We start from the raw sequence: 23,704 nt of genomic DNA on the forward strand, positions 1-23,704 counted from the left end.
CATATTTTTAGGGCATACCACATGGTTGTGTAATGAGAGGAGGCCAACATGAAGGTGGGTGACCTCCTACGACGAGCGGGGCATGGGGTATGATCATGAGGGGTCGCTTGGTTATGGTGGTGCACATCGTTGTTGCGCGCGTGCGAGAGAGAGAGAGCTGAAAATCGGAGGTACTTTATCTTTCTAAAATTTCTGTGATATCGCTCATATATTTTTCACATATTGCAAAGGCCCTTTTTGCCTTGTCGAAAACATTCTTTTTGTTACATTGATTTTCCTTTTGCAACTTGTTGCAGCCTATCATTCTATTATTTCTTGTGTACATATATTAGTTTATTTGTTGAATTGTGTTTGTAGTGTTGCAACTTATTCACATGCTTTCAACAACTCGCAATAGAAATTATTGTAATGGTGTCGCATATGTACGAAACAATGTTTAGTCTTGGGATTTTATGTCATGGTGGTGTTGTAATGGTGTTGCATATGTACATATTGTACAATTATCGTGGTGGATGATCTTAAAAGTTGGCTACCATACCCAACATCTACCTTTTCCAATATATAAATATCTAAGACAAACTATTTAGCTGCTTAGTGTTGGATTAGGATGGAGATTTTAGAAACCAGGAGACATAACTGAGAAGTGTTCTAAGATACTAGCAAGGTGCATGTGGTACGCTACTATACTAAAACAACGAGATGGAAAATAGAGTTTACTCAAGTTATATGTCCAAGAATTTTAGGCCACAAACCTGTATACATGCAAAAATATAACTCAACAACTAAACAAACAATCCTTTTGACGTTAGACATGAGTGAAAAAATTGAGTGAGGGGAGATGATGCTAGGTAGGAAGCATGACAGTTATGGATGGGCTTGCCTCTAGTTGTGTGTGTAGGTTTGTATGGTCTGACTAGACATGGCTTGAAGGAGGAATATGGGTGGAGTGAATAGACGACCACCAACTCAAATATTTGTAAAAAAAAATAGTCTACACTTGAGACATCAAAGGACAAAACCCATTGTGAATGAGAAATATATATATTAGAAACAAGAGAAAATGTTCGAAGAAACATTTTATCTCTCGCTTACTTGGCATGGAGTTGGCTTCATTTTCTTAATTTTAAGTAAGTATTAATGGAAATACATGTATCTCCCTTACGTGGCATGGATTTGACTTGTTGATAGTCGATGAACCATTGATCCTATGATCATATAAAAACATGAATAAATAAAGGTGAATATGTGAGTGTCAATGAGTTTTTTCATCGTAAGAGTAGAGATTTATACAAGTTTGGTCCTCCCAAAGGATAATAACACCACTCCTATGTTGCTTTGTATTGAAATTTGTAAGAAACTAGAAGGGGTGTTTCAAGTAGTCTAGATCTACTAGTTAGAAGTTGACGGATACTACAGTTGTTACTTGTTAATAGGCTTCGAGTGAGCTATGTGTATCAACTTAGTGTGTTGGCCAATTAATTGGGCTTGGTTACCCATAGCAGAATGTCAATTCTTTTGCGGGTACAAATCTTTCTCTGAATAAAACTCCAATTCATTCACTGACTTAATTAAGGATACTTCTCTAGTTGGTGGGATGTCGTGTTCCCTATGGACATTTTTCGTATCCCTTAAGTACCTTCCAAATACGAACATGTAAATAGTGCCTCCGAAGGCCCCGCTGCATATATGAACCAATTATATAAGGCTTTAAAATTAATATTTTATGACTAAATTTGCATAAGCATATTTTAAACTTCATTTTCTTGTTTATTTATGATGGACATGATCCTCGAACGGTATGACAAATTTTGTTGTCTGAAGGAAATCTGATTGAAGAATTTGTTGAGCTGGAGGTATAGGACTTGTTTTAGCATTTATATTATCCTGAATTCTACAATGATAAAGATATAATATCATGTTTTAGTTGCCTAGTGTTGAGCTCTTTACCTAATGGAGAGCCTTGATTGCAAATTTGTAATGGACAGGGGAGTATGATGTATGATCATATAAAGTTGAGTTCTATGATTAAAGCTCTACAAAAAAGCCAAAGGTAACAAAATATAGGATAGGTCTTTTTGTATTTAAGTAGATAAAGTGGCATTGTAGATTTGTAGTGGTGTCACTAATATACATGTGTTCAAAAACAAATAAAGTATAAATAGTATGTCCATGAATTTTATCTTTTCTATAAACACTTCTCTGAGATACCGTATAATTATCATGTCTTAGTAGTGAGCTAATAGGGAGTTAAAGATCAATTAAATCATTGGTTAGTTATAAACTAGGGTCACTTCAAAAAATTGAACACTTTTAACGTAGCTGGGTTATTTACTAGGGAATCAATAATTTTGTTTTGTATGTGGCTTCCAATTCTCTTAAGTTTGGAAGGGAAATGCTAAACCTATGCACCTCATAAATTTGCTAAAAGGATCTCCTTATTATTTTCCATGCATGTATCAAGAATCTTAAGGGGGAGCAACTTGACTCCCTAACAGTGAGGGAACTCCAACAACTTGAGCAGCAGATAATGAATGCCCTCAGGAACATCAGACCCAGAAAGGTAAACACGATTAGCTTATAGAACTCTTGATGCTCATTTGAGTGTAGCTAATGGTTTTTCCATCAATTCTTTGAGAACCAACTCTTAACGTAGAAATTGTGTTATCTTGATGCTCATTTTAGTGTCACTAACAGTATTACGAACAATTCTTTTAGAACCATCTCCTAACCAACTTGATTGTGGAGCTCAAAAATAAGGCAAATCTTACTAAACTCATCTTATGTCAATAATGCTTGTAGTTTTCCAGAACTTTGATTTGGTTGCCGCAGGCAAGGTTGCTGATGGAGCAAAATAGGATTCTACGGAAGGTTAACTTAATCTCATGCAAAGAATTGTTGTTGTGGTTTTGAAATTTAAAAATTCAGGAGTTTTCATATAGTTGGTATGAAACTTAACACAACTGAATCAAATTTTTTTTTGATTATTATGTGAAAAGGAGAAGGCTAAAGTATTGCACCCATTTGTGCACAAGAACTGCCCAAATCCTTTTGGAAATTCTATTGTTGCATCCGCCCTACCCAACCTGAACACTTAGTGAGCATCGATTCTCACCTTGTCCAATACTAATTTACTTGTTACTTTGGTCTCCAGTTCTTTTGTAATAACTGGAAATGATACTCCAAAATTAACCTAAACATCGATCAAACCGCAGTGAGGGCGGTGACTCTGCAGGGCATGATCGGTGATTGTGCCGCTGAAATAAATGAGCAGCACAGTGGTGGCCACACCTGTTGTGGTTAATGTTCCTCTTGGACTGCTAGGAGACGACTGAATGCTTTGGCCTGAGCATTAATTTTTGTTGAATAATTTGTTGAAGGCTAGCTAGATTCTACATTTCGATCATTTATAACTTTGTAGTTTGACGTGTGCCAGATATATGCTACTTGATTTAGATTTATTTTGGATATTTATTAGAAAGAAACCTTGTCCTATTAAATGTTGTTGCAATCCTCTCATATTGTTGCCATTGTTTGAAAAAAAACCTTGATCTGTGTTTCTACTAGATAATAATACCTTGTACTACCATAAGGACGTCTTCCCTTTTACTTACTTGGGGATACCTCTGGGCTTATCAAAGCCAAAGATGGAACATTTCCTTCCTTCTATATAGAGGGGACTAATCTCTACTACACAACTTTACTCTTGTAAATTTTTTGGGCCTCCATGCGCAAAGTTTTGTTGAACATCAGCAAATATTCTTCAACTGGATGACCTACGGTTTATCAACACACAAGAGGTGTAGGATGAAGATGGTCTCTCTCGAACAACACTAAAAACATACAAGTGGTCTCTTGTGTCCCCAACACACCTAATACAATTGTCAGTTGTATAGGTGCACTAGTTCGGCAAAGAGATGGTGATGTATGTGTAATATGGATTGTAGAAATAGCTTTTTATAATCTGAATAAATAAAAATAGAAAGGTACCACATAACAAAATTGAACAAAATGGTGCCTCAATGCTTGGAAACAAGGCCTAGTGTTCATACTTTCACTAGTGCCAACTGTCAACATCCTTAACATAGTTAAACATCATGATAATCCCTTAACAGGTGCAGCAAAGAATCACTCAAAAGTTTCTCTATTTACCGGAGAAAGGAGGATGAAATCATGTAGGTGCGCTTGACATTGAATGACCTCAAAGTCGTATTTCCAATCATAATTTGTTGAACCACCCCATTGTGCCACGGATAGTGCCAGAAATTGTACTACGACAACACCATATGATACTTATCGTTCAACCTTTATGCATAGTCACCCCAATGTCACCACGAGTATCTGCAAGTTAATTACTAAACATGCATCACATAATCTCAAATCCAAAATAGTCAATCCAACATAAAGAAACTTCAAAGAGCAAGACTCAATTCACCAAAAAAATAAAAGAGGAGGAAGCATCATACGATCTAACTATATTAATAAAGCTCATGATACAATCAATATTGGAGTCTTTCAAGGACATGGGAAAGAGATATTGAACACATAGCTACTTGTACATACCCTCATCCCCGAGGACGTAGTACTCACAGATCACCATGAGAAGAGAGGGAGAAGTTGTTGGTGACGATGATGCAGAAATGTCCGTGGTGGAGTCCCGACACCTTCAAAGGAGAGGGGAAGGCCCCCTCCTCCTTCTTCTTCTTCACTGGCCCTCCGAGGAGAGAGGGGGCTCTCCTTTAGATTGGATCTTGGTGGGGCAGTTTTCTGGGTGTTGGCATTCTAAGTTCCGTCGCGATTGGAAATAATTCATATATCTCTCTTATCATCAAAATTTCGAAAAAAATGAGTTTGGTTCTCCAACTTCGCCTCCAAGGTACGGAAATAAAATAGTGAGTTTATCTTTCACGCAAGGTGGGTTAAAATTTTCATACTTTCTCTCCTGATTTTTTCATAGAAAACGAAAACTGGCGTTAGGCACTAGATTAACATGTTAGCCTTTGAGACGTATTAGCATCCCACGCTTAATCCCTAGTCGTCCTCGAGTAGGTAGATGATAATAAGAATAGTTTTTGGAGTGTGAATGCTAGAATAGAACAAAACTTTGATCACATGGAGAATGATGGTTCAAATAACAAATAGCATCATTGTATTAAGTTCACAATAATATAAAGTGATATTGAAGTATCTGATACGTCTCCATCGTATCTATAGTTTTTGATCATTTCATGTTATTATATTATCAATCTTGGATGCTTTATTTGCAGTTTTATGCTATTTTATATCATTTTATGGGACTAACCTATTAACTCAGTGCCCAGTGCCAGTTGTAGTTTTTCCTTGTTTTTGGCTTTTTAGAAAATCAGTATCAAACATGTCCAACCAAACCCTAGAAGGTTTGGGAGGAGACCAAATGGCCTACGAGAAAGCCACGAGGTCATAGGGCGCGCCTACTACTTGTGAGTTGCGTTGAGATTTTCCCCGAAGAGAAAGGGTGAAGCAATAATATAGTAGTGGTTGACAATCAAGGTTTATCAAACTAGAAGGAGCACCAAACAAATCCTAGTGACCAACACATGCCCACACAAAAGCAAATACTTGCACCCAACGCGGGCAAGAGGGTTGTCAATCCCCTTGAACTCATTACTTGCACGGATCCAACCTTGTATAGGTAGATGGATAAATTGCAAAACAAAATAAAAGTAATAATTGCAGCAAGGTATTTTTGTTTTTTATAATATGATTAAACTAGACCCCAGGGCCATAGTTTTCTCTAGAGGCTTCTCTCTCGAAACAATAGCATAGGGTGGGTAGATAAATTACTGTTGGGCAATTGATAAAAAAGCGCATAGTTATAATGTATTCATGGCAATGATCATGTATATACGCATGATACATCTCCAACGTAAATATAATTTATGAAGTATTCATGCCATTATATTATCATTCTTGGATGTTTTACAATCATTTTAGAGCAACTTTATATCATTTTTTGGGACTAACCTATTTACCCAGTGCCCAGTGCCAGTTGCTGCTTTTTGCTTCTTTTTTACATAGCAGGAAATCAATACCAAACGGAGTCCAAATGCAACGGAACTTCACGGAGATTTTTTATGGACCAGAACACCCAGGATGGCCAGAGCAGCACCTAGGGGTGTCCTGAGGGGGCACAACCCACCAGGGCACGCCTAGGGGCCCAGGCGCGCCCAGGTGGGTTGTGCCCACCTCGGTGGCCTCCCGCACCCCTCTTTACCCTATAAATTCACAAATATTCCAAAACCCTTTGGGTTAACCTAGATCAGAAGTTCCGCCGCCACAATGCTCTGTAGCCACCGAACACCAATCTAGACCCTTTCCGGCACCTTGCCGGAGGGGGGAATCATCTCCGGTCGCCATCTTCATCATCCCGGCGGCCACCACGATGAGGAGGGAGTAGTCCACCCTCGGGGCTGAGTGTTTGTAACAGTAGCTATGTGTTTAATCTCTCTCTCTCTCTTGTGATCTATATGATGGGCTTTGTTAACATAGATGGATCATATGATGTTTCTCCCCTCTATACTCTTGTTGTGATGAATTGAATCTTTACCCTTTGAAGTTTTATCTTATCGGATTGAATGTTCAGATATGAAAACACATGATGTATGTCTTGCGGTATGAATACTTCAGGTGACAATGGGGTATCATATTGATTCACTTGATGTATGTTATGGCACTCAACTTGTGGATTCCCGAGGTGACATTGGGGTAATCTATTGTCGGGGAAACGACACCTACGGGATCACGAGGGATCCCTTTTGCTACGGTTGGCGGGCACGGGGCTATGGAAAGAGCGGGATTGAGAGATCAACGCAGGGGGATTATCCAGGTTCGGGCCGCAAGTGATGCGTAATACCCTACTCCTGCTGGTTTGTGTTTATCTGGTGCTCTTGGACTAGCTACAAGGCGTGCAGGGTCCTAAAAGTAAGAATCCTTCCTCAGTACGCCGCGGGCCTCCTTTTATAGACAAAGGGGCTGCCACAATGGCACACAGGAGGTGGAAAGCTATACAGTGGTTCGGTCTATCCTCTGGCACCATAGGACAAACGCATTTAATGCGCTGCCAACATGCCCTTCTTGCATTATCGGGGACGGCAAGGAAGCTCGTCCCAGCTGTCGTCGCCTCGTCTGGCTTCGACACATGTCCAAACTGACGAGGCGTGTAGTGCCACGCTGGCTGGCTGGCTGCTGAGTTGGTGCAGTGGCAGAGCCTTCACGAAGATCTTCATACCACCACGCAGGTGCTTGCTGAGTTGGCCTAGAGGCCGTACGTCGCCATGCAGGTGCTCGCCTAGTTGGTGGGCTGGCTGCTGCATGGGAACGGCGGCGGAGTCTTGGCAGATGTGGGCCTGGCTGCGGCCCTACGGATGTCTTCGGCAAGAGTCTTGCCGGGGCCCCGGCAAGGGTCTTGCCATGGCATCGTGGTCGTCCCCGGCAAGGGGCTTGCCGTGGATCTTCGTCTTCTGGTTATTTATCTAGTCTTGTATGCTTCTGGTCTTCACAAAGATCTGCATGCCACCATGGAGGCGCTTCCCGAGCCTTGGTTCCCATGTGGTTTGAGGGCATCGGAACTCTCAGGCTCAAGGGTGGCAGCCCTGCTGACGTGTGACACCCAAGTTTTTATTTGGATTTTTCAAAAGATTTTATTTGACTTGAGGGGAGTGATTTAAATTTTTCTTCAAGAGAACTCTCCCTCTCATATATTTTTCTTTATGGCAAAAGTTTTGTTTGGATTCACCCAAGATCTGCCTTTGGTCTTGGAAGTTCTTGCTTTTCATTTGGACTCAAGACAAAATGTTTTTCATTTGGGAAAATAACTTTTGAAAATCTTTTTGAATTTGCACTATGGCTTTTGGAAAGTCCTTTGCCACTTTCAACAATTCCTTCTTGCCATGGCATTAGTGCAAATCCTCTCTCCTAACCACTTCCTCACCTTTGGATCATGATTTGCATCAAATCCAGCAAGTTGAACCTCCCCATGTGATTATTTCCATTCAAATTCTATTCAAATAAATTTCTGCCTTCTTTTCTAGCACTTGGAGATTTACAAAGGGACTCCACTTTCTGTCTTGATTTTTGCCACCAAACCTTCTTCCCCTCCTAGTCCTTTGAACCCTCAACCTAGAACCATGAAGATCCACTGGTCTTCAGTTCAAAATTTTCAAACTACACCTGCTGCAAGTTTGGACCAGATTCAACAAATTTGGGACTTTTCTGTTTTCTCAGTTAAAACCCTGGAACTTTTCTGTTTCATTACAGATAAGTCCCTGGACAGAAACCTTTATAACTTTTTAATAAAAAGGGATTTTTGAGTGATTCTTTTTCTGACAATCTTCAAATTTTGTCTAGTTTTTTTTGGGATTTATTTGAAAATTATTTGGAAAAGTTTCTGTGCAAGTGTTGGTTTTCACGTTAGTATCCGTTTCGTGATTGCCGTAGGTTCCGGGAGAGGTGACGGAGCCGCGAACTTCGCCGAGCTAGACTCCGACTTCTCCGAACTAGGCAAGCGTGTTTTGAACATTTGATATGACAGGTGTTTTACATGTTCACGTGAGAGTTTGTGCGTGGCATATGAGTGTCGGTAAATACCTCGTTGCTTGTAAGGCAACGACCCGGTTGTTCCAAAGTCGCGATGATCGCTGATGAGAGATGGCCTAACCATGTGGTGACTTTGCTATTAGAGTTGCAACTAGAGGAGGTAAAATGACTCAGGAACCACTTTATCCTGAGGGACACCCACATAGAATAGAACAAGATTCACAAAGAAATAACACTAGTGCACCTAGTCCTTCTAAAAAGAAAAAGAAGAAGAAAAATGATAGGACTTTGCATACTTCTAGTCAACCTGAAATAGAGAAACCTCCTGATAATGATAATGAGACTTCTATCTCTGATGCTGAAACTCAATCTGGTAATGAACACTCACCTACTGATAATGAAAAAGATAATGATGAGGTTCATGAATACTCTCAACCAACAAATGATAAAAAACCAGATAATGATGTTGAGATAGAACCACCTGTTGATCTTGATAACCCACAACCTAAGAATAAAAGGTATGATAAAAGAGACTTTGTTGCTAGGAAACGCGGTAAAGAAAGAGAACCGTGGGTTAAAAAACATATGCCTTTTCCACCCAAGTCAACTAAAAGGAAAGATGATGAAGAATTTGAACGCTTTGTTGAGATGCCGAGGACAGTATTTTTGCGTACTCGCTTGACTGATATCTTGAAAATGCCTCCTTATGCAATGTATATGAAAGACATCATCACAAATAAGAGAAAAATACCGGAAGCTGAAATCTCCACTATGCTTGCTAATTATACTTTCAAAGATGGAGTACCAAAAAAACATGGAGATCCGGGAATACTAACTATACCTTGCTCTATCAAAAAGAATTATGTGAAAACTTCTTTGTGTGATTTAGGAGTTGGTGTTAGTGTTATGCCTTTCTCTTTATACAAAAGACTTGACTTGAATAAACTCACACCTACTGAAATATCTTTGCAAATGGCTGACAAATCAACTGCCATACCTATCGGTATTTGTGAGGATGTGCCCATTGTTGTTGCTAATGTTACTATTTTGACTGACTTTGTCATACTTGAGATGCCCGAGGATGACAACATGTCGATTATCCTTGGTAGACCCTTCTTGAAAACTGCAGGGGCTGTTATTGATTGTAATAAAAGCAAGGTCACTTTTCATATCAATGGTAATGAGCATACGGTGCACTTTCTGAAGAAACAATTCCAAGTGAATGGTATTAATGTTATTGAAAAATCTCCGACAATCACTATTGGAAGTTTTCAAATACCTCTACCTACTATCAAAAAGAAATATGAAAGCTTATTGTTGGGGAAATGCATATCCCCATTGAGGTAACTTAGTGATTTACGAAAGTTCTTCGGTTTCATGCTAATCGAAAGTGGTTGTTAATAATACCTGATCAACCTTATTAATGAATCATTTTTGAACGGTATGAAGTTGATGAATTTAGTAAGCACTACTTTCTGTCCCTACCTTTTGTTTTCTGTTTTTATTAGTTAAATAAAATAAAATGCCATGTTTTGTCTGTTTTCTGAATTTCCCGTGCAATAAAAAAATGGCCCAAAAATAAAAGTTCTCATAATGCCCTGAAAATTTTATATGATTTTTTCCTGAATATTTAAGAATTTTTGGTGCAAAAATTACCAGAGGGAGGTGCACCAGGTGGGCACAACCCACCTGGGCGTGCCAGAGCCCCTTGGCGCGCCCTGGTGGGTTGTGATCCCCACGTGGGCCCCCTCACTTATCTCTTCATCTCACATTGTCACCTACCTCCAGAAAAAATCCCCATAGATCTCTCTCCCGTGTTCTTGAGCTCAAACCCGCGGATTTCGATCTCTTTGCTCGAAGCTCCGCTTCCGAAACAGTTTTGGGGGATTGTTGCTTGGTATGTGACTCCATCATTTGTCCAATTAGTTTTTGTTTTTGTGGTTTATACTTTGAATAAGTAGCTACTCTTGGTGCTGCTGTAGATGTGCTTGCATGTTCAATTCTTAGTGTTCTAAGTAGTTTGAATGCTTGCTATGGCCTCTATGTATCCCTATGAGTAGTTGCTATTAGTTTTGTGAAGTTTTGTTGGAAAAAATTTGTGAACTAAAGATTCAGATTTTTGTTCATAGGAAAAATTGTATGCTGACATGAATATCTTCAGGAAATTTGGCTCTAAGAAGAACTCCAAGGGTGTTATTGGGGAGTCTTCTGACTACGATCTCCACCTTCGGAGGTTCGCAAAGGTACGGCCGTGCGAATGGCCGCACATCCCGTTCATACAAGAAGCTGGAATTCATGAGGAGTTCATGAAATTCATTGTCAACACCAGTCTCACCGACTTCATCGCAGATGAGTGTGACCAGCACCAAATCCTCACAAATATCTTTGTTCAAAGCTTTACATTCTTGCCTACAAATAATCCTCCTAAAGTGAGCTTTGATTTATATGCTGAAAACCACCAGATACCACTTACTGAATTTTGTGACATATGCATGATCCCGTCTGATGGGAGCTTGGCTGAGCCTAGGCCGGCTGAGTTTGAGGATTTCTGTCACACTTTGACAGTGGGTGATTAGAGGAGAGTGTCAGCCATCACTGCCGGTGGTTTACATTTTCCTGTTGTTCGTTACTTTGCACTCTTCATTACCAAATGCTTGCTTGGTAGGGAGAAGGTGGGTGCACTTAATTCACTAGACCTTGCTATTTTACGTCGTGCAATAGAGGGTGACAACACGTATAGCTTGGGAGCTATTGTGGCTCGTCACCTCCATCTTAATAAATCTCAGGGTAAAATACATGGTGGGATTTTTGCTACTTGGTTGGCGGCCCACTTCGAGGTGGCGATACACCCCCATGATGTCTCTCGTACCACAGTTTACCTAGACCGTGCATCCATGGATCACCATCACTTTCTTGCACATGATCGTTATGATCTTGCCATTCCTTATAACTTGGTTTATAACGTTGACACTCGTGATGTTATCCCCTTGCATGCACCTGCTCTGTTTGATTATGTTGCCAGGGGCGGATACCGGATTATGCCTGCAGACATCCTCGCCAACTGGAACGCTCAGGCTGATGCCGAGGCTGCACAGGCACCTCCGCAGTGGGATGAGTGGATGCCTGCACCTCAGGATCCCTACTACCCTCCAGGATACTGATCTATTACCAACTTAGGCCAAAAGCCTAAGCTTGGGGGAGTACGTGTTTCTCACCGACATTATGTTCATGTTCGCATATCATTCTATCTGTCGGTGCTCACACTTTTTCGTTGTATCATCCATGCTTAGATTTCTTTTCTTCCTTTCTTCTTGTGTGTTTGATAAAATTTAGAAAAAACAAAAAAAATAGTTGTAGTAATTTACTTTCTATGCATGCTTAGTAGTTGTATTAAAAAGAAAACCCAAAAAGAAAACTCAAAAACACTTTTTATTTGCTTGTTGAAGAAAACTAAAAACTCCAAAAATATCTCAGTGTGTTTCTATGAATTTCTTTTCTTTTTATTCGTGTTGTACCGAGGAGAAGACCACGATGAAAATGTTGAGTGGCTCTCACATGAATAACTGTTGAACTAATAAAGAGCACATTTTACCTTGTCTTCTCCTGTTGAATAAAATGTTTTGCAGATTCCAGCTTAGTCCACGGCACTCTTGCACTACTATTATTATTTTCATATCATTCGGTCATGCAAGTGAAAGGCAATAATGACGACATTCGATGAGATGGTCGTGGCAAAGAGAAACTGGTATGAACTCGACTTGTTCTGTCTGTGTAAATATGTTTAACCTAGTATCCAGGCTTCAGCCCATTATGATTAAACATGTTTGCAATGACAATTAGAGATTATAGTTTCTCATGCCATGCATAAGTAGCTGGGAGTTGATAATGATTTATCTTGGATATCAACATAGCATTAAAATGATTGTGATGCAGTATGATGATATGGTATCCTCCTCCGAATGTTCGAGTGGCTTGACTTGGTACATGTTCATGCATATAGTTGAATCAAAACCAATATAGCCTCTATAATTTTTATGCTCATGGTTTTCATATCCTACTCATGCTAGTGTCCAATGTTACTTATGCATAATGCCTGGTCATGATCGTTGTTGCTCTCTAGCTGGCCGCTTCCCAATCTTAATTGCTAGCCTTCACCTGTACTAAGTGGGAATTATGCTTGTACATCAAAACCTTGAACCCAAAGTTATTCCAGATGAGTCCACCATACCTACCTATATGCGGTATTACCCTGCCGTCCTAAGTAAATTTGCATGTGCCATCTCTAGAAACTTCTAAAAAGTTATCCTTTTTGTGTGCCTGGATCGTTCATGGAACGACATGAGGTGGTCGATATCTTCCGTGCTAAGCATGTTATCCTCAGGTTGAGTGTTTTTTTCACTCGCCATCGCATGAGGAAATGGGCGGTAATAGGGATGCCTAGTCCCAAACTGCAAACATGAAAAAGAGTTTGTCTCTTGAATAATCAAACAAAAACTCCCAATGGAATGAAAACCTTTACTTTCCGCTTGGGAACCGCCACTAGCATGCTTAGCATGGAAGATGTTGATAACTGATGGTCGTGAAGTGAATGAGAAGGGGGCATGTCTCAAAAATATCATTTATCTCTGTTTTAAAAATTGAGCTCTGGCACCTTTGCAAATCACCGCTTCCCTCTACGAAGGGACTTTCTATTTACTTTTATGTTGTGTCACCACCTTCTAAAAACAAGCGCCAGAAACTGGGTAGAGCGCATAGCTGTCATGATTTATGCATTCTGTATAGCTAATGTTGGGTGCATCATGACTGAATCTTTTCTACCATGAATTACAATGTTTAGTCGCTGCTTGAACTTTGGAGGTGCTCTGCATTTATGTTTTGCCGTCTCAGAAAGGGCTAGTGAGATACCACTATTCTCATATTATATCATGGTTGTTTTGACAACATGTTGATGTTTGAGATATCTTATTATTGCTCGCTAGCTGATTATCTCATTGATATGAATCATTATAATCTTTAAGAATTATTGTTGACATGGTTAGTTATAATGTTGGCTGAAAACCTGGGTGCTATTTAAGCTTATTTAGGCAAACAGCAAAAGAGTTCGCAAAAGTTTTTCTTTCTCACTTTCAGTTTATCAACTGAATTGCTTGAGCACAAGCAAAGGTTTAAGCTTGGGGGAGTTGATACGTCCCCAACGTATCTACTTTTTCTCACGCTTTTCCTCTTGTTTTGAACTCTAATTTGCATGATTTGGATGAAACTAACCCGGACTAACGCTGTTTTTAGCAGAACTACCATGGTGTTGTTTTTGTGCAGAAATATAAGTTCTCGGAATGGAACGAAACTTTGTGAGGATTTTTTATATAAATAATAAGAATTTTTGGAGCCAAGACCCGCCAGAGAGGGCCCTTGGTTGGGCACAACCCACCAGGGCGCGCCCCCCTCTCCTGGCGCGCCCAGGTGGGTTGTACGCACCTGGTGGCCCCACTGATGACCCCCCCTGATACTATAAAATCACATTATTCCAGAAAAAATTAGGAGAAAGAATTATCACAATCCACGAGACGGAGCCGCCGCCAAGCCTTATTCTTCCTCGGGAGGGCAGATCTGGAGTCCGTTTGGGGCTCCGGAGAGGGGGATCTTTGTTCTTCGTCATCACCAACCCATCTCCATCGCCAATTCCATGATACTCCCCACCGGGAGTGAGTAATTCCTTCATAGGCTCGCTGGTCGGTGAGGAGTTGGATGAGATTCATCATGTAATCGAGTTAGTTTTGTTGGGGCCCGATCCCTAGTATCCACTATGTTCTTAGATTGATGTTGCTATGACTTTGCTATGCTTAATGCTTGTCACTTTGGGCCCGGGTGCCATGAACTCAGATCTGAACTGTTTATGAATTCATCATTATATCCATGTTTTAGATCTGATCCTGCAAGTTATAGTCACCTACTACGTGTTATGATCCGGCAACCCTAGAGTGACAACAACCGGGCCCACTCCCGGTGATGACCGTAGTTTGAGGAGTTCCTGTATTCACTATGTGTTAATGCTTTGTTCCGGTTCTCGATTAAAAGGAGCCCTTAATATCCCTTAGTTTCCAATATGGACCCCGCTACCACGGGAGGGTTGGACGAAAGATGTCATGCAAGTTCTTTTAATAAAGCATGTATGACTATTTACGGAATACATGCCTACATTATATCGATGAACTAGAGCTAGTGCCGTATCGCCCTAGGTTATAACTGTCACATGGTGAATATCATCCAACAACTCACCGATCCAATGCTTACGAATTTATCCTTATTGATCTTGTTGCGTTACTATTGCTATCATCACTGTTACACTTGCTACAAATTACTGCTATCACTGTTACTGTTACCGTTACTACTGTCACTACTATCAAAACTATCAAACTACTTTGCTACTGATCACTTTGCTGCAGATAATTAATCTCCAGGTGTGGTTGAATTGACAACTCAGCTGCTAATACCTTCAAATATTCTTTGGCTCCCCTTGTGTCGAATCTATAAATTTGGGTTGAATACTCTACCCTCGAAAACTGTTGTGATCCCCTATGCTTGTGGGTTATCAAGAACTGCAACAAGGAAATACAATCTATTAAAGAATAATTATCATAATTAAATTCCTTTCAAAAAGATTGGGTTCAACACTACTTTAAGTTTTGACCTCTCCAATCTCACTTTTATCAATTTTTGCATCAAGATCTAAAAACTCCAATCATTGGGACGCCTTTTAACTAAAGATGACTCATCTCCAATCCCATATTTATCAAGATTTATATTGGAAAAAAAGATTCAATAGGATTCACATCAATCACTTTAAAGTCTTCATCATTATTTTCAGACTCCGGTTTAGCGGCCATCTTATTTACTAAGGTAGCTTGTATATTAGAAATTTGGCCTACTAAATTTTCAAGATGAGCAAACTAAGATTTCAAACCATAAAATTCCTTACACATATCATCAAGCTCTTTATTCATGCTCTCCATAAAGCTTTTCTGCTCCTTAAGCTCGTTTCTAAAGAAACTATTATGCTCAAATTGTAAGGAAATGAAGCTCATAACAGTATTTTCAATTTCTTCCAACCTCCTAAAGTGAGGATCAACGTTCTTTGGTTGAGCCATAAAGAAAGGCAAGCACACCAACGCACAGGCACACAAAAAGCAACGAAGAAGACGAACAGAAGAGGGGCGAAGACAAAGGCAAAAGGGGACTAATGTAATGCAAGAGATGAGAGTTTATGATGGGTACTTGTTATGTCTTGACTTGGTGTAGATCTCCCCGGCAACGGCGCTAGAAATTCTTCCTGCTACTTCTTGAGCTTGCGTTGGTTTTTCCCTTGAAGAGGAAAGGGTGATGCAGCAAAGTAGATATAAGTATTTCCCTCAGTTAGAGAACCAATGTATCAATCCAGTAGGAGACAACGCACAAATCACCAATACCTGCACAAACAATCAGACAACTTGCACCCAGCGCGATAAAGGGGTTGTCAATCCCTTCACGGTCACTTGCAAAAGTGAGATCTAATAGAGATAGATAAAACTAATCTCTTGATAGAACCGTCACACACTTCCCACAGCAGCATCGGTGTGACCCTGACAGTTTGTCCTAATATCTTGATAGGTGTGGGAAGTGTGTGACAGTTCGGATGAAAATCACGCTCGTCTTCAGTCGGAGCTAGCGGTGACGGTGCCCTAGGGTGCCATTTGCCTCCTCGGAGGCGTCACCGAGGTGTGTGGATTGTGGTATCCAGCGAAAGCCTTAGTCCGTTGAAGGACCGGCAATGGTGGCGGTGTGGCATCATTACTCTGTTGAGAGCATCACAGGTGGAGACTTGGCTTGGACGTTCTCTCTTGTGGTTCTCCGGTGCTTTCCGCTGCCCAAGTTGATCTTCTTGGGCGCTATGTACGCAGCCATCGGTGAATTCTAGATGATGGATTTCTCGGGTTCGACCGAGTCCCGCTCTCCCCTCATCATTTCCAGTTAGCCATCCAATGGTTGGTAGTGTGTTGGCAAGGAAAATCCGGTTGGTGTTGTTGCTCTTTGCGGCGACCGGGTTTTGTTGTGACGCGGCTAGATGATTGCTTTAGGCAAAACCCTTTTGCTTGTGTTTGTGATTTCCGCGGTGTGGTGTAAAGTTCCTGCTACCCTTGATGTTCGCGGTAAGTTGTAATTTATAGTACTTGATTTCTACCTTCTATGAAAAATATGGTATGCTTAGGCATTCTATAAAAATATGTACGCCTACCATACTCTCAAAAAAATGATAAACATAATCGTGATAAAGGTGTGCTAAACCTATTTTCAACTTCATTAAAAAAATGACGCCGAACGCACATTCTTCTTTGTTAGTACATTATATAATATACCCCCTCCATCCCAAAGTTTGTACAAAGTTGAGTCACTTATTTTAGGAAGGAGGAAGTACTGTATAAATTTTGAGTTATACTCTAGTCGTTTCAGTTTTATATATAGACCCCTCTGTTCGATCATAAAGGGTGGCCAAATCGTTGCGTTTGTCAACTTCTACAAGTGGGAGCCTAAATATTCAACTTAGTGCTCTGTTCTCCCCTCCAGTAAAGTCGCCCGAAGACAAATGTTGGTTACTCTCATATGCAAGGGATAACCGTAGCACTTTTCACTACAGATATTTATTGATTTTTGAACCTAAGGAGCGGGTTTAGTTTCAGTGTAGCGGTTTGACGTGTGTTTTTGTTTGTGAAGTTGGTGTGCTTTTGTTGAATTTGATGCGCCGATTAACCGAGCAATAAATTAACCATCTTCTAATCGATAGAACTGGCAAAGATTTTGCCTCGGTTTAAGAATAGGTGTCCTATTATTATCACTTATTAACAACCTTCTACACACTCATAGTACATAATTTACTGAGAGTCAAGTCGATAGGTGTTTGTGTAGAAGAAAGTCAATTACAGTTGGTTATTGTTATTTATGCTAAAGCACTTACATAAACAGAGCTAGTAATATGAAAGCTGTAGTCACGGAAGCCGATATTGAGATGCTACATGGATGACATTACTCTTGATATTGCATATTAATTGAGCTAGTAGTCCTAATTTTATGTTCTCTCGTATCATAGGCAGGTGCTTGGTATGTAGTCGAGTATGTCTATTTGTAAGAACTTGGTCAACATTAATTGTCCTAAATTATGGGAATTAAGTCATATCCTTTTGCAAGACTATCAGAACACTATATTAACACTACATGACCACATCTGATCTTCTGCACTGATATCCCAGCTTTTTACCGAGTCAGCGAATTAGGATTCTAATAGTTGAATATACAACTTGTATATATATGACCCAAACACATAAGTATCATGATAACATAAACAGTTCAAGTCTAAATTCTGCTACACGGTTCTGGTTATGAGCATGACACGTGACAAAGTTGCAACAACAATAGCTAGAGAAACTAGTAGAACTAGGGACAACTAAGCTACCATCAACGCACTATTATATGATTGTGATCATCCAACACTCATCGACCCCATATACCTATGCTGGATTACTCACTCATGGAAGGGGGGAGATGTTGGTGATGGAGGACATGGTGTCAATCACGGTGAAGCAATTCCCATGGCGGCTCACCAGAAGCGAGTGGGAAGCCCCTCCCTTCCTTCTTCTTCTTCCTTCGCCTTCTCCGAAACAAGGAGGGGTGTATTCCCCTCTGATATTGGTGGCTATGGAGGTTTGGAGGTGAGACCCTCCCCTGAGACAAGATCTCACTTTTGGAGCGAGTATTTTCTGAAAATTAAAATGTGACCCGTCACCATTTTATCAATCCAAGAGATCCATAAATACAAAAAATATGAAAAACATTTGGAAGTTTGATAGCTTCGATGCCCAACTGCCCTCAATCCAGTGTACAAATGTGGCCCCATCTTTGCTCCTCTTTCTACGTCCTTTTGCATGATTTTCACGATCTAGATGTTACCCGCGCCCAATTTCCTTTTTTGAGCTCGGGAAGGTTCTTGAATTCATTTACACAAAGACATGCAAATCTACCTTCTGGATATAAGTGTTGGAACCACTCTCTCACACGAATGGATGGAGGTAGAAGAAGGAGGAGCACACAGTACACTAGAGTTTCACCCGGCTTCACAGCCCCGTTACTTTTCCCAAAGCACAAAACTCCCGTACAAACAGTGGCCGTGGACTTATAGTCTCACAGCTGCGTAGCACCCAAGTTTCCGTTGCCCACCTCCTCCACTCGCCAGAGCATGCGAGTCATGGGCTTCGGCTGCGCTCTTGCCGCGCACTAACGCGTATGACGCGGCCGGCCATTCAACTGACCGCTACGCGCTGCCGCTAATGTCGCTAACAACACAGGCCTATGCAGTGGAACCCAATGTGAGCCTGGCTCACGCACCACCAGACCACACGCAAACACACCACGAGCATACACATGACACTGCTACAAGTGAACACACTACACACGCACACAGACACCACGCTGCTGCGTCCCGCACGTCCCGCCCGTCCCGCGCGTCACCGACGCGCCTGACGAGCCCAACGAGCCTGACGGCACCAGTGTGTCCCGCCCGTCCCGCGCGCACCCGTCGTGCCCGACGAGTTCGACCACACACGCCGTGGCTTATTCCAACACACACCCCCTAAGCCACGGCCTAGAGGAGTCCGTCGTCGTCGACGTAGGCGCCGGTCAAGAGAGTGTGCTCCGCCGCCGGTCCTTTCCCCAGCTGCGGGCACTCGCGCCGGAAGTGCCCGTGCTCCCCGCACTTGTAGCAGCGCCTGCGCATGTTGCCGCCGCTCCCCGACGCCAAGCTGCGCCCGTCGTGGTTGTCCCGAGCACCGTCGTGTCGACGCTCCCGTGCTGCCCACTGCGCCGCCATCATGAGCAGCTGCTCACCCCCGCGCTCGTCGCCGACTTGTCCACGGCGCCGAACCCGCTCGTCGAACGCACGCAGCCGCCCGAGCGCTTCATCGAACGCCATCGTCGTCACGTCGTGGAACTGCTCGATGCCGGCGATGACAGGGAAGAGGCGATCCGGCACCGTATCCAGCAACTTCTTGACAAGTGCTGCGTCGCCCAGCGTCTCCCTGAGGTTGGCATACCTCGCCGCCATCGCCGCAAGCCTCCCACCGTAAACGTTGAGCTCCTCGCCGTCCGCCATCTTCATCCGGTCGAATTCGCCGCGCAGCGTCCCCAGCCTCGCTGCGCGGACCCGATCAGCGCCGATGATCCTCACCTTCAGGGAGTCCCATACCTCCCTGGCGGTGAGCTTCGTCGACACCAGCAGCAGCACATCCTCTGGCAACGCCCCGAGAAGCAACGCGCGCGCCATCTTGTCCTTCCGCGCGTTTACCGCCGCGTCGCCCGGCGCCACCGCCTCCCATACGGTGTGGACGTCGAGGATCGTCTGCGCCTTGATGGCCCAAACCATGTAGTTGTCCGCGGTCAGCATCGGCATCGCCATCGTTGCCGATCTGCCCGCACCGCCGCCGTGTGGGACGAGCGCCATGGTCGCCGGTGATCGCTCGAACCGAAGCTCTGTATAACAATTGTTGGAACCGCTCTCTCACACGGATGGATGGAGGTAGAAGAAGGAGGAGCACACAGTACACTGGAGTTTCACCCGGCTTCACAGCCCCGTTACTTTTCCCAAAGCACAAAACTCCCGTACAAACAGTGGCCGTGGACTTATAGTCTCACAGCTGCGTAGCACCCAAGTTTCCGTTGCCCACCTCCTCCACTCGCCAGAGCATGCGAGTCATGGGCTTCGGCTGCGCTCTTGCCGCGCACTAACGCGTATGACGCGGCCGGCCATTCAACTGACCGCTACGCGCTGCCGCTAATGTCGCTAACAACACAGGCCTATGCAGTGGAACCCAATGTGAGCCTGGCTCACGCACCACCAGACCACACGCAAACACACCACGAGCATACACATGACACTGCTACAAGTGAACACACTACACACGCACACAGACACCACGCTGCTGCGTCCCGCACGTCCCGCCCGTCCCGCGCGTCACCGACGCGCCTGACGAGCCCGACGAGCCTGACGGCACCAGTGTGTCCCGCCCGTCCCGCGCGCACCCGTTGTGCCCAACGAGTTCGACCACACACGCCGTGTGGACGTCGAGGATCGTCTGCGCCTTGATGGCCCAAACCGTGTAGTTGTCTGCGGTCAGCATCGGCATCGCCATCGTTGCCGATCTGCCCGCACCGCCGCCGTGTGGGACGAGCGCCATGGTCGCCGGTGATCGCCCGAACCGAAGCTCTGTATACCAATTGTTGGAACCGCTCTCTCACACGGATGGATGGAGGTAGAAGAAGGAGGAGCACACAGTACACTGGAGTTTCACCCGGCTTCACAGCCCCGTTACTTTTCCCAAAGCACAAAACTCCCGTACAAACAGTGGCCGTGGACTTATAGTCTCACAGCTGCGTAGCACCCAAGTTTTCGTTGCCCACCTCCTCCACTCGCCAGAGCATGCGAGTCATGGGCTTCGGCTGCGCTCTTGCCGTGCACTAACGCGTACGACGTGGCCGGCCATTCAACTGACCGCTACGCGCTGCCGCTAATGTAGCTAACAACACAGGCCTATGCAGTGGAACCCAATGTGAGCCTGGCTCACGCACCACCAGACCACACACAAACACACCACGAGCATACACATGACACTGCTACAAGTGGACACACTACACACGCACGCACACACCACGCTGCTGCGTCCCGCACATCCGCCCGTCCCGCGCGTCACCGACGCGCCTGACGAGCCCGACGAGCCCGACGGCACCAGTGTGTCCCACCCGTCCCGCACGCACCCGACGCGCCCGACGAGTCCGACCACACACGCCGTGGCTTATTCCAACAATAAGTAGTATGCTGGTCTAATAAATATTAAGTAATAGACAAAAGTTGTAAGAATCTGGCATGAAAAACATCAAAAGGTATACATATTTTTAGGGCATACCACATGGTTGTGTAATGAGAGGAGGCCAACATGAAGGTGGGTGACCTCCTACGACGAGCGGGGCATGGGGTATGATCATGAGGGGTCGCTTGGTTATGGTGGTGCACATCGTTGTTGCGCGCGTGCGAGAGAGAGAGAGCTGAAAATCGGAGGTACTTTATCTTTCTAAAATTTCTGTGATATCGCTCATATATTTTTCACATATTGCAAAGGCCCTTTTTGCCTTGTCGAAAACATTCTTTTTGTTACATTGATTTTCCTTTTGCAACTTGTTGCAGCCTATCATTCTATTATTTCTTGTGTACATATATTAGTTTATTTGTTGAATTGTGTTTGTAGTGTTGCAACTTATTCACATGCTTTCAACAACTCGCAATAGAAATTATTGTAATGGTGTCGCATATGTACGAAACAATGTTTAGTCTTGGGATTTTATGTCATGGTGGTGTTGTAATGGTGTTGCATATGTACATATTGTACAATTATCGTGGTGGATGATCTTAAAAGTTGGCTACCATACCCAACATCTACCTTTTCCAATATATAAATATCTAAGACAAACTATTTAGCTGCTTAGTGTTGGATTAGGATGGAGATTTTAGAAACCAGGAGACATAACTGAGAAGTGTTCTAAGATACTAGCAAGGTGCATGTGGTACGCTACTATACTAAAACAACGAGATGGAAAATAGAGTTTACTCAAGTTATATGTCCAAGAATTTTAGGCCACAAACCTGTATACATGCAAAAATATAACTCAACAACTAAACAAACAATCCTTTTGACGTTAGACATGAGTGAAAAAATTGAGTGAGGGAAGATGATGCTAGGTAGGAAGCATGACAGTTATGGATGGGCTTGCCTCTAGTTGTGTGTGTAGGTTTGTATGGTCTGACTAGACATGGCTTGAAGGAGGAATATGGGTGGAGTGAATAGACGACCACCAACTCAAATATTTGTAAAAAAAAATAGTCTACACTTGAGACATCAAAGGACAAAACCCATTGTGAATGAGAAATATATATATTAGAAACAAGAGAAAATGTTCGAAGAAACATTTTATCTCTCGCTTACTTGGCATGGAGTTGGCTTCATTTTCTTAATATTAAGTAAGTATTAATGGAAATACATGTATCTCCCTTACGTGGCATGGATTTGATTTGTTGATAGTCGATGAACCATTGATCCTATGATCATATAAAAACATGAATAAATAAAGGTGAATATGTGAGTGTCAATGAGTTTTTCATCGTAAGGGTAGAGATTTATACAAGTTTGGTCCTCCCAAAGGATAATAACACCACTCCTATGTTGCTTTGTATTGAAATTTGTAAGAAACTAGAAGGGGTGTTTCAAGTAGTCTAGATCTACTAGTTAGAAGTTGACGGATACTACAGTTGTTACTTGTTAATAGGCTTCGAGTGAGCTATGTGTATCAACTTAGTGTGTTGGCCAATAAATTGGGCTTGGTTACCCATAGCAGAATGTCAATTCTTTTGCGGGTACAAATCTTTCTCTGAATAAAACTCCAATTCATTCACTGACTTAATTAAGGATACTTCTCTAGTTGGTGGGATGTCGTGTTCCCTATGGACATTTTTCGTATCCCTTAAGTACCTTCCAAATACGAACATGTAAATAGTGCCTCCGAAGGCCCCGCTGCATATATGAACCAATTATATAAGGCTTTAAAATTAATATTTTATGACTAAATTTGCATAAGCATATTTTAAACTTCATTTTCTTGTTTATTTATGATGGACATGATCCTCGAACGGTATGACAAATTTTGTTGTCTGAAGGAAATCTGATTGAAGAATTTGTTGAGCTGGAGGTATAGGACTTGTTTTAGCATTTATATTACCCTGAATTCTACAATGATAAAGATATAATATCATGTTTTAGTTGCCTAGTGTTGAGCTCTTTACCTAATGGAGAGCCTTGATTGCAAATTTGTAATGGACAGGGGAGTATGATGTATGATCATATAAAGTTGAGTTCTATGATTAAAGCTCTACAAAAAAGCCAAAGGTAACAAAATATAGGATAGGTCTTTTTGTATTTAAGTAGATAAAGTGGCATTGTAGATTTGTAGTGGTGTCACTAATATACATGTGTTCAAAAACAAATAAAGTATAAATAGTATGTCCATG

The sequence above is a fragment of the Aegilops tauschii genome, chromosome 5, assembly GCF_002575655.3.
Source record: "Aegilops tauschii subsp. strangulata cultivar AL8/78 chromosome 5, Aet v6.0, whole genome shotgun sequence".
NCBI lineage: Eukaryota > Viridiplantae > Streptophyta > Magnoliopsida > Poales > Poaceae > Aegilops > Aegilops tauschii.